Genomic DNA, 14,461 nt, shown 5'->3' with positions numbered 1-14,461 from the left:
GTCCACAGAGCACTAGAGACTTTCTTTTATATCTTTATAAGATTTTTATACCTAGGTAATGTCAAACAAGGCTTTGCTGACAGATGTCTTGTTGCTCATCCAAACTTTACAAGGTTATACAGTGTGTCCATGCGTTGGTGGAGCTTTCAAAAAGTAAAAAATGATAGGAGTGTGCTTGAGAGCAGTTCAGTTTTTGACAGGATAGGCATTTGCCTGTGAGTGTCTGCAGATTTAAACCTGAAACTGAACACACAAGCATTTTTAGGACAAAATATGCCCCATGAGCAAGTGAGCGTATGGCTAGTAGGAGTGGGCTGGTGTTTTCTTCACTGCCCAACATCAGCCCTGGGGCCATGGAATGTGGCAATTTGATTGCCCCCTGCCTGCTGCAAGTGCTAAAATGCAAGGTGGCAACCTTTTTGGACACTAGTAGCAGGTGCTAGGCAAGCAGTCTGGCACAAGTTAAAGCCCTTTGAATGTCACCATCTGTAGTTTCAGCATGCGCTTTTGAGCACCCATGTTGAGTAACCCATGGCTTTTTTCATTCAAGTGAATTAGAGGCAATCACAACACTGCAAGCACCATAGCCTTTTGAGTTCTAAAGCAGCCGTCTATGAAACTAATGGGCTTGTTTTGATTTTCTAAATTGAATAAACTTGCATATCGAATGGTGACTTATTTATTATTAAGGAAAACTCGTCCGAATAAAAAAACTTGAAGACCTTGAATTTTCAAGTTTACAAAACTTGAATATCTTGAATTGAATATATGGCTTGACTTTGCCTTGGACAACTCCCATTGACTTCTATAGAAACTCACAAGCTTTTAGATGGCAATTTTTACATTTTTTATTTTTTGTACTTAAAAGGAACAGTAACACCAAAATATAATGTTCTGTTACCCTGCACTGGTAAAAGTTGTGTGTTTGCTTTTAGAAAGACTTGTATAGTTTATATAAATAAAGCTGCCGTGTAGCCATTCAAGCTGGAACAAAGGAGAAAAGGCACAGGTTAGATAGCATATAAACTCTGTAGAATACAATGGAAATCCATGCATCTTACCTGTTATCTGCTATATAACTTGTACCTTTTCTCCTTTTCTCAACTTGAATGGCTGCCCCCATGGCTACACAGCAGCTTGTTTATATACACTATAGTAGGGTTTTCTGAAGCAGACATTTGAGTTTTTGAACCATAATTCAAATTTAAGTTTTTTAGTGCCAAAGAACTTGAATCATGAAAAATAAATAAATCCCGAATGTTGATAAATCTATTCCTGTGGCTTTGCCTAATTATGCCTAACAATCTGTAAGAAATGGAGCAGTATTCCCTCTGTATAGGCTATAAGTAAACCTAGTTTGGGTCAACTGTGACTGTTGTCTGCCATTATCTATTGCTCTGGTCCCATCCATGTTTCCCATGACATCAGACCCTAATGGCTGTCTTGCATCATTTCGTGAAAGGACTTGTGACTTGAAATCCTTGAACATTTTACAGAAAGGTTTCACATGCATCTATAACACTATTACAGTTATGGTAAAAGGTATCATTGAGCACTTACTCCTAAATACATTGGCTATTGTTGCCACAGAAATGAGCTGTAACCGGAACAATTGGAGTGCAGTGTTTCAGCGCAATGCAAAAGAAAAGAGAACTCTGCGTACTAGTATAAAATATGTGTCTGGGTTCATTAATGCAATAAAAGAAGAACACTTAATTCAAACATTTGGAAGAAACAGAAGTGCCCCAAACAATACCTCCTCATCTGTCCTCTTTCCCAATTACATCAGTCTCTCAACTCTTTCCCTCTAAATTAATGAGCCTCATCTCCTCCTGCTGGTATTTTTTTTTAATTCATAATCCTTTTACTCACAATAAATCAACATCGATTCTGCCCCCCACTCCAGTCACACACTCCCCCTTATTGCCTGGGAAATCAACTGAAAATGTTCAATATCTTATCTATCATAAAACCCTTATCCAAATATGATCTGTTATCCAGAAAGCTCTGAATTACGGAAGGCCATCTGCTTTAGAGTCAAATGTAATTAAATTCCAAATTAATTAAATTGTGGTTGATCCCAAGTTATAATTTATCCTTATTAGAGGAAAAACAATACTCTTGAGTTTATTAAATGTTTTTTTAGTAGATTTAAGGTCCCGAGGTCCAAATTACTGAAAGACCCCTTATCCGGAAAACCCCTCAAGATTTCTGCATAACAGGTCCCATACCTGTACTGGCAATAGTCAGTTAAAAACAAGTTACTTGTTAAAACATATTCTAAATAGTATAACATTTTTCTGATACTTCAGCAAGACACAATCCCACCCACCGGAAAAGAACCCCATGGTGAAATGAAGCTAAGGTTTTATAATACAGAATAACATAAATACTAACAATAACATATATATGCATGTATACATACAGTAGGCAGTATATAGTATGCCAACAACATCCCTATTCGTACAGCAGTATAAACTTCAGTTGTTTTACTGACTAAGAAATATCTGCAAAATTTGCTTAGAAAGAACATGAAGAATGACGGTAAAAAAGATTCTGTTGTTTAAACTTTAATCATAAATTCAAATTCAGCAGCAAAGCAGAAATGAGCCACCATAAATGGACTGACATCAACACGTACAAATATTTACAAGGTCAGTGCAGAAATTTTGCAAACAAATTTATCTTTCATAGAATGGTGAAGGTGAGACAAGGACATGCGCTGAGACTGGAGGGAAGGAGGTTTACAGGAAGGACAGTCGTGTTATGGAAATCCCTACTGGGTTGATGCTAATGAGTGATTTGTTTGTTGGATTCTAAACTGGTTGGACAGAAAAGTTATATTTATGAAAAGGATCATCATTGGCCTGAAAGAAAGTAAATTGTTCTGTGAATGAAGATAGCCTTAAAAAAATACACCATTCTCTTTAATGTTGCAAAAGTAAAATAGCTTCCAGCACTGTGACTCTAGCATAAGATAACCATGCAGAGGCCAATAATAGCCCCCGACTTGGTCTCTCAGATCTCATCAGCTCCTATAAGATCAAACTAACAACCCTCTCCTAGTGGGTCTGTATAGGCCCCTATTTTGTTATGATCATTGGCCTGGAAGTCACATGAGCTAAAGTAAGTCAAACAAGCATATCTTTTTGGGTATGCCAAGCTTTAGGCTTCTCCAACATGATTTCCACAAACTTTTCCATCAGCATGGATTGATACTAGCTAGGTTATTATCAAGAATAGGTATGGGAACTGTTTTCCAGAATGTTAAGGACCTGAGGTTTTCCGGATAAGGTGTCTTTCTGTAATTTGGATCACCTTTACTTTAAGTCTGCTAAAAAATAATTTAAACTTAGTACTTAGTATTCACTAGTGGATTTTTTCCCTTTTAGGGGAAAATTTACAGTTTGTTTTTTTTTTGCTCTTTACACTCTAATTACATTCCAGTTTAAAGTACAGGAAATGGTGTAGCAATGAACTAGCTACATTTCTATAGGAACACTGCACATGGGCCACCTCTGGCTGGTGAGCCTTGGTGCTGAACCAAGGTCGGACTTTATTGTAGCAGTTGTTTTTTTCTCCTTTTTCTTGCTTTTTAAGGTTTTTGAAATAGGGTTTTGTTTTTTTTTTTTAAATCTTTTACCTCCTATAACACAGTACATTTATGGTTTTAAATGGATGTACAGTAACTATATGTGGTAGGCAGGCCAGCCAAGTTTTCAATTTGGCTGTGATGTTATATCAATACTAAATAAATTCTATATCATTTTAATTTTGCCTATTTCTATAGAAAGTGGTAGAGGAGGGAGGGGTCCCCTCCTTTAGTATTGATATTGAGACAACACTCTGTTGAAAGAAAAATTTTTGGAATTTTATTGTAGCAGACATTCACAGGAATGAAAATGGTACATCTGTAGTATGAAATGACACTGGCAGAGTGCTGTGAGTGCATATACATAGGCCACCTGAACACTACTAATTGGACCAGTGTGGTTAGTGGAGTACCGCAGGGGTCAGTCCTTGGGCCTTTGCTGTTTAACTTGTTTATTAATGACCTGGAGGTGGGCATAGACAGTATTGTTTCTATTTTTGCTGATGACACTAAATTGTGCAAAACTATAAGTTCCATGCAGGATGCTGCCGCTTTGCAGAGCGATTTGACAAAATTAGATAACTGGGCAGCAAACTGGAAAATGAGGTTCAATGTTGATAAGTGCAAAGTTATGCACTTTGGTAGAAATAATATAAACGCAAACTATCTACTGAATGGTAGTGTGTTGGGGGTATCCTTAATGGAGAAGGATCTAGGGGTTTTTGTTGATAACAAGTTGTCTAATTCCAGGCAGTGTCATTCTGTGGCTACTAAAGCAAATAAAGTGCTGTCTTGTATAAAAAAGGGCATTGACTCAAGGGATGAGAACATAATTTTGCCCCTTTATAGGTCCCTGGTAAGGCCTCACCTTGAGTATGCAGTGCAGTTTTGGGCTCCAGTCCTTAAGAAGGATATTAATGAGCTGGAGAGAGTGCAGAGACGTGCAACTAAACTGGTAAAGGGGATGGAAGATTTAAACTATGAGGTGAGATTGTCGAGGTTGGGGTTGTTTTCTCTGGAAAAGAGGCGCTTGCGAGGGGACATGATTACTCTGTACAAGTACATTAGAGGGGATTATAGGCAGTTGGGGGATGTTCTTTTTTCCCATAAAAACAATCAACGCACCAGAGGTCACCCCTTTAGATTAGAGGAAAGGAGCTTCCATTTGAAGCAGCGTAGGTGGTTTTTCACGGTGAGGGCAGTGAGGTTATGGAATGCCCTTCCTAGTGATGTGGTAATGGCAGATTCTGTTAATGCCTTTAAGAGGGGCCTGGATGAGTTCTTGATCAATCAGAATATCCAAGGCTATTGTGATACTAATATCTACAGTTAGTACTAGTGGTTGTATTTATAGTTTATGTATGTGAGTGTATAGATTGGTAGGTGTGGGTTAGGTGTGCTGGGTTTACTTGGATGGGTTGAACTTGATGGACACAGGTCTTTTTTCAACCCTATGTAACTATGTAACTATGTAACTATGTAACTACTGTTCACCCAGTCCCCCTGTCATGTACAGTGCAAAAACTTCTTCCACTGCCTCATTAGCAGTACCTGTAGGTTATCACTAACCTCCGAAACACTGTCTTTCCTGACTGGCACACAATGGCTAGGATGACCAGATCATGGAAAACATTTAGGGACATTACTAATAAATACATGTTGCAGGGCACTGATTGCATTTAAAATAAACTGCTATCAATTCAGCCCTTCTAGCTGTATTTTTACATGTGCCACTAAATTTTCAAGTCATCTGGTCACCCTACACTAACTCCTTATTTAGGCCACAGGCTTCCATTTCTGGGCCATCATATCAGCCTCTCACTTCTTAAACGAACTACTAGAACAACGATCCCCAAGCAGTGGCTCATGAGCAACATGTTGCTACCCAGCCCCTTGGATGTTGCTCCCAGTGGCCTCAAAGCAGATGCTTATTTTTGAATTCTTGTCTTGGAGGCACGTTTTGGTTGCATAAAAACCAGGTGTACTGCCATCATAGCCTCACGTAGGCTGCCAGTCCACATAGGGACTACCCAATAACCAATAATTGCCTTTTTGGTACCCCAGGAACTTTATGTTTGTGTTGCTCTCCAACTCTGTTTACATTTGAGTATAGCTCACAAATAATAAAAAGTTGGGGATCCCTGTAGTAGAAGATCTTGTTGTCCCCTACTGTAGCTAGCCTCCTTACTCTAGAAAATTCCAGGGAAATTCCCTAAAAGGGCCAATCTAAGAAACCACCTCCTAAACAATCTAAACATTACATGAATAATTTACAAAGCTTTATAATGCAAAACTATGTAGTGCTACTGATAACGTAAGTAAAACTGTAACTTTTGCTTTCATGAAGGTTTGCTAGGATCATTTTTACCTTTGTGGCTTCTTTCCTATGGCTTTCTATGGACTTTACAAAATCCAGTTTGTACAGATTTATAATTATGTGGTTTATTTACCCCCGTTTTTAGCTTTTCTTGGTGTAAAATTAAAATTAGCATGTCTAGAAATATATTACAAATGATTATTTTGGGAATTGTGACTCTGATTAAATCTTAAGTGAGTTTATTAAAGGCAACTGAGAGGTCTGCGAATGGAAGTATAATGTCCTTTTTTGTTATTGGATATGGCATAGTGGTTTTTGTAAGGGTGGTTTCAATAGTGTAAAGAAGTCAGAATCCAGACAAAAAGCTTATTGTTTGTGCAAACTAAAGAAAGTCAAGAGTATACAATTCATTCAAGAAATTTTGAACAGATGGGTAATAGGTAGATGGAACAATAATTGCTGAGATAGATTTTCTTATTATGAACATGATTGAATGGATATGGGAAAATACCAGATTAAAGTAATATGTTAATATAATATGACAGAAAAGAGGGTCTTGGGTGTGGATCGACAAAGCATGTAGTAACACACAGTAAATGTAAATATTGCTGAATGGCTTTAAGGATATACAGGTGAAATTAGCTCCTGTGATATTGTTTTTTTCATTGGAACATCACATAGGTACAGAAAGTACTGCAAACCGCTCTAACGTGATGTCACAGCCATACAATGCATGTAGTGCAGGCTCTTCCTCTTCTTTTCCTGTCCTGGTGCATACTTCTGGTGCTTAGAATAGAACAAGAGGAAGCAGGACCAAGCAGGAATTGCTGTGGGATTACATGTACTTTTGCTGAAACTCCTGCTTGGTCCTACTTCCTCTGGTTCTATAATAGGTACAATTAGTATGTATTTGGCCTTTATTAATGGTGGACCAATAGGTGCATTAGAATTCCATCTCCCATTGGAAAGTGTAGCTAATCTGTAATAACACACTGTTAAAAAGTGTATGATGGTAAGATGGACTGCTTACAGCAGATCAGATCTATTGCTGGGGAATTTTTTTATACAATTTTTTTTATACAAAACTGCATAATGGGACCTAGTATTAGAATCATAAGAATGCAACCCTAGTGTTGGCAGCATGGGGTGGTACATTTATGGGTACCTGAATATATTACCTGAATATATTGGACCAGTGCATTAACCTATAGCAACCAATCAGTAGACTGTTTAAAGCTATTCACTCTGGGTTACAGCACACGTACTTGCCTAGTGTTCTTCAATGTACCCCCTATAAACCTTTGCAGTGAAGGCTTAAAGGACATGTAAACCCCACACACAGTGAACAGCCTCTTTGAAATTTTTCAATACCTGCCACTCTGGTTGTCCAGAGGTTGATAGTAAGGCTGCAGCATCCCCTTAATCACTTAGATTTCCTTCTCCTCCTGTAACTCACTCGGCCTCCTCCCTCAGGAATTTGCTTTGGCTGTTGGCTTGTGGGCATGCTCAGTTGTTCTAAGCTCAGATTACTAAACACGCCCCCCAGTCTAGCAGCCAGTGAAGAGATGGCATTGCTGGTTCCCATAGAAACTCAGCTCTAGCTGTCTGCTTCAATTTTTCTCTCCTGAGCTCAGCTTTACCATTACAGAGCTCAAACAAAGCAGAACTTTTATCAAAGACAGTTGTGCCTGTGTGAGCCTGTATTCTTGATGAAATGTATGCTGAATAAGGGTCTGTGTGTGTGTATGCTGTTTGCAGATTTAAAAGTATCTGATTATGTATCAGAGGAAAAATGGCCACCGGGTGAAAGCTGCTATTTGCTTTAGGAAAATGTGATGGTGCTGGCAAGCGGAGGGGATATATTCAGTACAAATGATGCCATTTGGGTGGGGGAGATGTGCCCAACTGATATACATTGTAGGCAAATGCAGGCTTTACATGTCCTTTAAACTGTGATACATTTTTGGCAGGACTCACTGTGCCTAAACAGTTCTGTGAACTTCTGTGAACTGTGGAACAATAAGCATATTATTATTCTACTTAAGAATAGGTCAGGAAGTGATGTATAGAGAGTTAAGGAGCATAGCCCACAGAGGAAAGCTTTGATGTGGGAAACCTGAGACCAGCTCCTTGAAAAAAAAAAGTGCACCTGATATTTGGTGTAACATTGCACCTTCCAAGTTTTGTGAATACTCGCAACTTTCAACAATTAATGATTAGGAGATTTCAAATTGTGTCCAGTGGTGGACATTTAACTAGCTAGTTTTCATTAAATTGAAATGTTATACATTGACAGGACAGGAAAACAGGCACCAGCCTAAAGTTTCAGTAGGCCTATAGTAGTAAACCAGGTCTTTAAAGTTGTCACAGGATCTCCCCATCTTTGATTCTGTTAAAAGTGTCAGTGACACTCACATGCTCAGTGGGCTCTGGGCAGCTGTTGAGCTAAACTTAAGGATTGTAGCAAAAATTAGGTTTTAATGTAATAGAAGCTGATGCTACAGGGCTGATTATTAAATTCTGATCCAAATGGCACTGATTTTTGAGCTGCCATGTGATATGAAAATACTATTCAGCTTTATATATATTTGGTCATGTATTTATTAAAAAAATGATCCGATAACATCTGCGTGGGACAAATGTAAGTGAATCCTTAGGATTATCATATAATTTGAAGGTTAATGCAAGAGTCTGGTGTTCTCAGCCAATGTGATGGCAATCAGGTGTCGCGGCAACTAAGTCTGCTGTCTGTCTTTGCCCTAATTATGTCCAGACTATTGAAGTCAATTGACTTCTATTGACTGTAATTAAGTTAGGATATACAGATTTCTCACAGAGTTGAATTTGGGCCTTTGTCTGATACTTAGTTCGGCTACAGAGGGAGCAAACTTTACCCAGACATTTGACTCTCATGGCTCCTATTCCCACCATTCATTTAATTTAAACACATCATCACACCATTTTGACAAATGAGGTGCCAAAGCCAACTGCTTGGCATTCTGTCTGCCCCATACCAATAAAATCTGCTTCCTGTACTAGCCTTATTCAGAATATGGGCCTTGTTTACTTAGTAAACATAAAATGTGACTTTTGGATGCAAATCTTAATTTTTTTACGCACAAAGCAGCATTTTCTCCAGAATTCCAGAATCACTTTGAGAGCTGCAACTTGTGTGCAATAAGCCAATATGAACACAAAGTAGCTACAATATTGGTACAATATTTATAAATGCATTAGCATCTGATTCACTTGGCACAAGTAAACTGTGTCCATTGACTTAACCTAGGGATTAATCCTGGCAATCATCATCATTATTTATTTATATAGCGCCATAAAATTACATTCATTATTGAATGAGTCTAGCAGCAGCATTTAGAACAGACTGGAGTTGTGAAATGTGATGTGTTAGAATATCTGCAAAATGTAAGTTACAGTAGTCAACACAGGAAATGATAAGAGACTGGATGAGTGCTTTAGCTGTGTCTGAACTGAGGCAAGGGCGTATTTGGGCCATGTTGTGCAGGTAAATACGGCAAGATTTGGCAAGTGTTTGGATGTGCGGTGTAAAGGGAATCTAAGCCAGCATGCCTGTGTGATTGATTGAAAGGTGATGTTATTGACTGTGAGTGAAACCTGAGGGACAAGGGAGGATGTTGGAGTAAGTACACATTAAATGAATAATGAATTCTGTTTTAGAAAGAATCAGTTGCAGATGGTGCAGTGACATCAAGGAGGAGATGGCAGACAGGCAGTCTGTAACTTAGGAAAGGATAGAAGGAGCGAGGTCAGGAGTAGACATCGGCCTAAAGGGGGTACTGAAGTCCAAATGACTTAATAAGTTTCCCTAGAAAAGGTGTATAGATTGAGAACAGCAGAGGGCTTAAGACAGAGCGCTGAGGAACTCTAACAGAGAGAGAGAGAGTGAGGTGGAGGTAAAGTTAGAGAATCCTGGGGAATCCTGGAATTCCAGGGTATCCCAATATTTAAGTTTACACTTGTGCACTATACATCATCAGGCTGGACTGGTGCATTGGTGGTAGAGGCACATATAGGTGCAAGTACCTATATGTGCGTTTAATTTTGCATCAAAACTAGCAATTTGCAAACTATTGATTGGAGGCATCTAAAAAACAAACATCTCTGTTTTATATTTGTGCAAGAACTCTCTGATTCTGCATCCATTGTTCCGAACTGACCTTTATAGCACGGATGTCAAACATGCAGCATTCCAAAGGCTGCTGAGCTGCAACAACAATTGTTCAATGCCAGCAGAATTATAGTTCAGTAACAGCTGGAGAGCCCGGTGTTGGACATCCCTTCTTTAATCTGAAACTCAGTATCCTTCCATCTTTCCTTTATTCTAGTTTTATCTCCAGAGAAAAAGAGTTTGAAAATATTTTGGATGAAACTTCCTATGCCTTAAGTAATTGCCATTCCTTATGCGCCTACATATAGAGAATCACTTCCTATGCCCACTTCCACCTCCTGCGGAACTCTTTGTACATAGGAACGGAGGTGAACTATTGTGACAGAATGTCAGGATGTGACTCAGGAGGTGCTGTAAATAAACTTGCATAAGAAATCGAGCACCCAAATAAAGACAAAGGAAATGAATGTTGTCAAGCTGCTGAAAATCATGTTCCTCAATTTTCTTAAAAAGTGCTTTGTACGTAATGCTATAATATTAGATGATTACTTCAATGGAGAAGACCTTTGACCCTTTTCAACCTCTGTATCTTGTATATTGCACAAAGCCCTTATTTTGTGGTAGAACAATACATTGTTATGTTATTTAGGGTGGACTGAACAGACTTTGAGAATAAGTATGTAGTTTGGGATTGTCTGGCTGAATAATATCTCCCCGATCGGACGCACTTCCCTCCTGCAAAACAAAATGTCAGGAAACACATGTAGGGTAATTGGCAATCACTCTTTCACATTCCTCAAGAATCTTCCAAAAACACTTTCATACTTGCATTCCTTATAAACAAAACTCTGAATGCTTACAATTAACTTCAGCAACTGGTCAGAATGGATAAGAATTTCCTAGTTAATCCTTGGTAGCATTTAAAGCATCATGTAAAAACAGCCTTTGGAAGTGTGATTGTGCACCTCTTAAGGAGGCAACAGGATGTTCATATAAAAGTGCCCTTGTGAAATATTTCTCATGCCTCTAAATATAGTCTTAGACTCCCGTCTTTGCTTTAACAAAACGTAGACGCACCCTACATTGTACAGGGAGACGTGCTGATCTTTTTAAAAGCACGGAATTCTTGTACCTTACACTGATGCAAATCAGTTCCAGGCCCATTTCAGATCTGATAACTCAGCTGTTGGCTTCCACCCATTCAATGTTACACTGAGGAGCAAAAAAGTCAGCAGAATGCTTCCCATATAACCTCATACTGTGATGGAGCTTATCTATCTCAATGAATTTATTTACTTATATAATGTCATGAATTCTACTTGAATAACAAATGACATACAATTAATCTGAGAAGCATGAAGTATGCACTTTGTCATGACCACATAAATACCTATGGCTACTGGAAAAGATCAGCCAAGACAATATGTTTGAAAATGAATGGCCATGTTTCATACAGGAATAAAATGATGAGTTGCATGGAATACACTACAAGATTTTCTGTACAAGCAAACACATTTAACCTCACTGTGTATTTTTCCATGTTATAGGCTACTCAATTCTTCTTGGACAACTTACCGGCAGAGAGTAACGGCAGCACAAAGAATACCATCACCAGTGACTTCTTAATTGCAAAGCCTTTTTCTCCAGATGAAATGTTTTCATAGGTGCATCTCTGTCACCGCACATGTAACATTAATGAGATTAGGCTACATTCTAGGTTAAATAGATTTGCATAGCATTTAGCAGAACTGTATTTGATTTATAAATAATCACAAACAAACCTCTTGAGATGCACAGTAACAACAGTAATCTGTCTATGGTGGAGGACACTCCATCATATAGGTTGTCAGACCTGAGTGTATTCAGGCAGGAATGTAGTGTAGAAGCAGTGGTAAGTGGGCAGACCTAGGATTTCGTAAATAGATGCATAACTCTGTTGCTGAAAGAATTTTGTTTAAGATAAGGACTGTAATAAGTGCTGGGGTTAAAGCATTTGCCTAACCAACAATGCGCTAGTCAAGTGTTCTACACTATGTTGTGACTTGCCAACATACCTTAGAAAGCAAACATTATTCATATGTTGCCCAGTTCCTCTATCCATAATATGACAATGGCAAGCTGCCGTATCACTTCCTTCCTGCGAGCATAGAAAACAAGTATTAAAACATATAAATTGATCTAAACTCAGGGTGTTTTATTTATTTATTAAAGGAGACCTATCGCAAAAATGAAAGCTGCATCATACTGAAATAAGAAACTCTCTAAATATAATCAATTAAAAATTCTGTAAAGTTTCTAAAATAATCAGTCAACTTTACTATCCCCCTCTCAGCATCTGATTCTGATTGACAGGTCTTATACAGCTATTGGGGGTGCTCATTTTGCCTAAAATATGTATTAGAACTAACTCTTTTAAAATCACCAGAAATCCTGTCTCTCTACATCCAGGAGTTGTGCCAAAGTCAGTTATTTTGTTAGATTTTGTTTGTTGAGCAAGCTATAAAGCATCTACTAGGAAAGTAAGCCCCCCCAAAGATATATAACATCTAACTGTTAATCAAAATTTGACACAGAACGCCTGCATGAAGAGAGAATGAAGACAGGCAGATGCTGAGAGGTGGATAGTAAAGATTAATTTGGTTATTTAAGAAATGATACAGAATTTTTCTTTTCTCCCAGGACCTTGGCATGATAAAAAATACAAAATGAATAAAGCACCTGGTAACATTTTAGCTATCTAGAAGTGCAGGCTGCTCTGTGAGAAAGCTTTGAAAAAATTACCTGAAGTCCCTGTCCTTACCACTTGTCTTATGCATTGGCCACAGACATTGGAGTCAATATGGTGAAATTCTAGATTTTGTAAAATTTCCACCACTAACGAAAAAGTTAATTTTGCCTCCAAATCTGTAAACATTTTTGCTCATTACTACCCCCAACACAAAGCCTAAATGTAAAGAGACAGACCGCTAATATTGCAAAAATAACTTTATTATTTCAGAAACTCTATACAGTGTTTTAATGTTTATATTTAAATTAAAACATTGTGAGTAGGACTGGCCAGACCGGGGATTTGACATAGTTGGCCAACTTGAATGTACTGCAATATATGGACAAACAATCCCTGTTTTGTTTAATGGAGAGGGAATTCTTGGTAGCTCTCTTCTTGTGCAGCTCACCACTAAATTTTAGTGGTTGCAAGGGTGAAATAAGGCTGTGACCAAAAAATTCATATAGACAAAAGTGTAGTGCAAGGTAGGGGAACATAGATTACTCATATCCTATTAAGGTGGAGGTGAGTTACCAGGCTGAGAGATACAACTGTCCCCCAACCCCTTGTTGTTTATTTAGTAGACTAACAAAATATTGCTAAATCCCCCATTCCTATACAGTGTGGCCCTCTAGAGAAAGAGTAAGCCCTTTTTTATATTATAAAACAATAGCTAAAAGCCAATGAATTTAATTATTTTAAATGTACCATTTTATCTTTAAGGGAGTATTAATGATCCGTGACTTGACAAGAGGGGAAGTACAGATATTAGCCCTTTGCTTATTTACAGATAATGGTATATTTATGACCCCAAACAGAAAGTTCTCTGAATTTTCACTCTCTTAGCAAATTGGGGTAAATTGTCAGTGTACTTAGCATAGATTAATTAAATAGAGGGATGAACTATGTGGGGACATAATTTTATGCATTAGAGCCCCAGTGCACAACATTTTATTTATTACATCACTGTCCAGCAGTCATTAGTAAGCATGCATACCTTCCCCATGGAGAGAGCCCTGCAAAGGATCCCTTTTTTTTTACAACCAAACCTAATCTCAGAGTAAACAATAATCTGTGTGGAGTAAATCATGTTTATTTAGGAATAAAGAAGTAAAAATAGACAATGGCTTTGCAGATTTATACTGAAGTACAATAAAGCTGTTGCCTCTCTGACATCCATAGTGTTTGATGTCTTCTACATGTACTTAGAAGAGGTTTGCATGTTGAGCATATTGTCAGGACCCCTTAACTCTTTAAAACTTGCCCAGGTGCAGTAACCCAGGTAGCCAATAAAATGTTTCAACAAGTGACTAGTAAATGCTACATTCTTCTTGATACAGGTAATTAGTAACCTGTAGCAAACATATTTTGCTTAAGTGCAATTTAGATGCAAGAAGATGGGTTTTAAAAAAGATCATACTGGTACCCTTACTTATCTTATTTCCAATGTTGTTCCTTACCAGAACAACCAGTTACATCTGTGGTAGTGTGAAAGAATAAAATGAAAATGGCAGAAAACATATTTGGCTATATCAAACTTTTGTGTTTATGCACTCATAAATACATTGAGTTACTCATTAAGAAAAGGTAACAAAATGCTTTTGTTTTTTAAACCCATGACTTGTAAGTATAGTCTGT

The sequence above is a fragment of the Xenopus tropicalis genome, chromosome 8, assembly GCF_000004195.4.
Source record: "Xenopus tropicalis strain Nigerian chromosome 8, UCB_Xtro_10.0, whole genome shotgun sequence".
NCBI lineage: Eukaryota > Metazoa > Chordata > Amphibia > Anura > Pipidae > Xenopus > Xenopus tropicalis.
Note: the sequence above shows the minus strand (reverse complement) of the source record.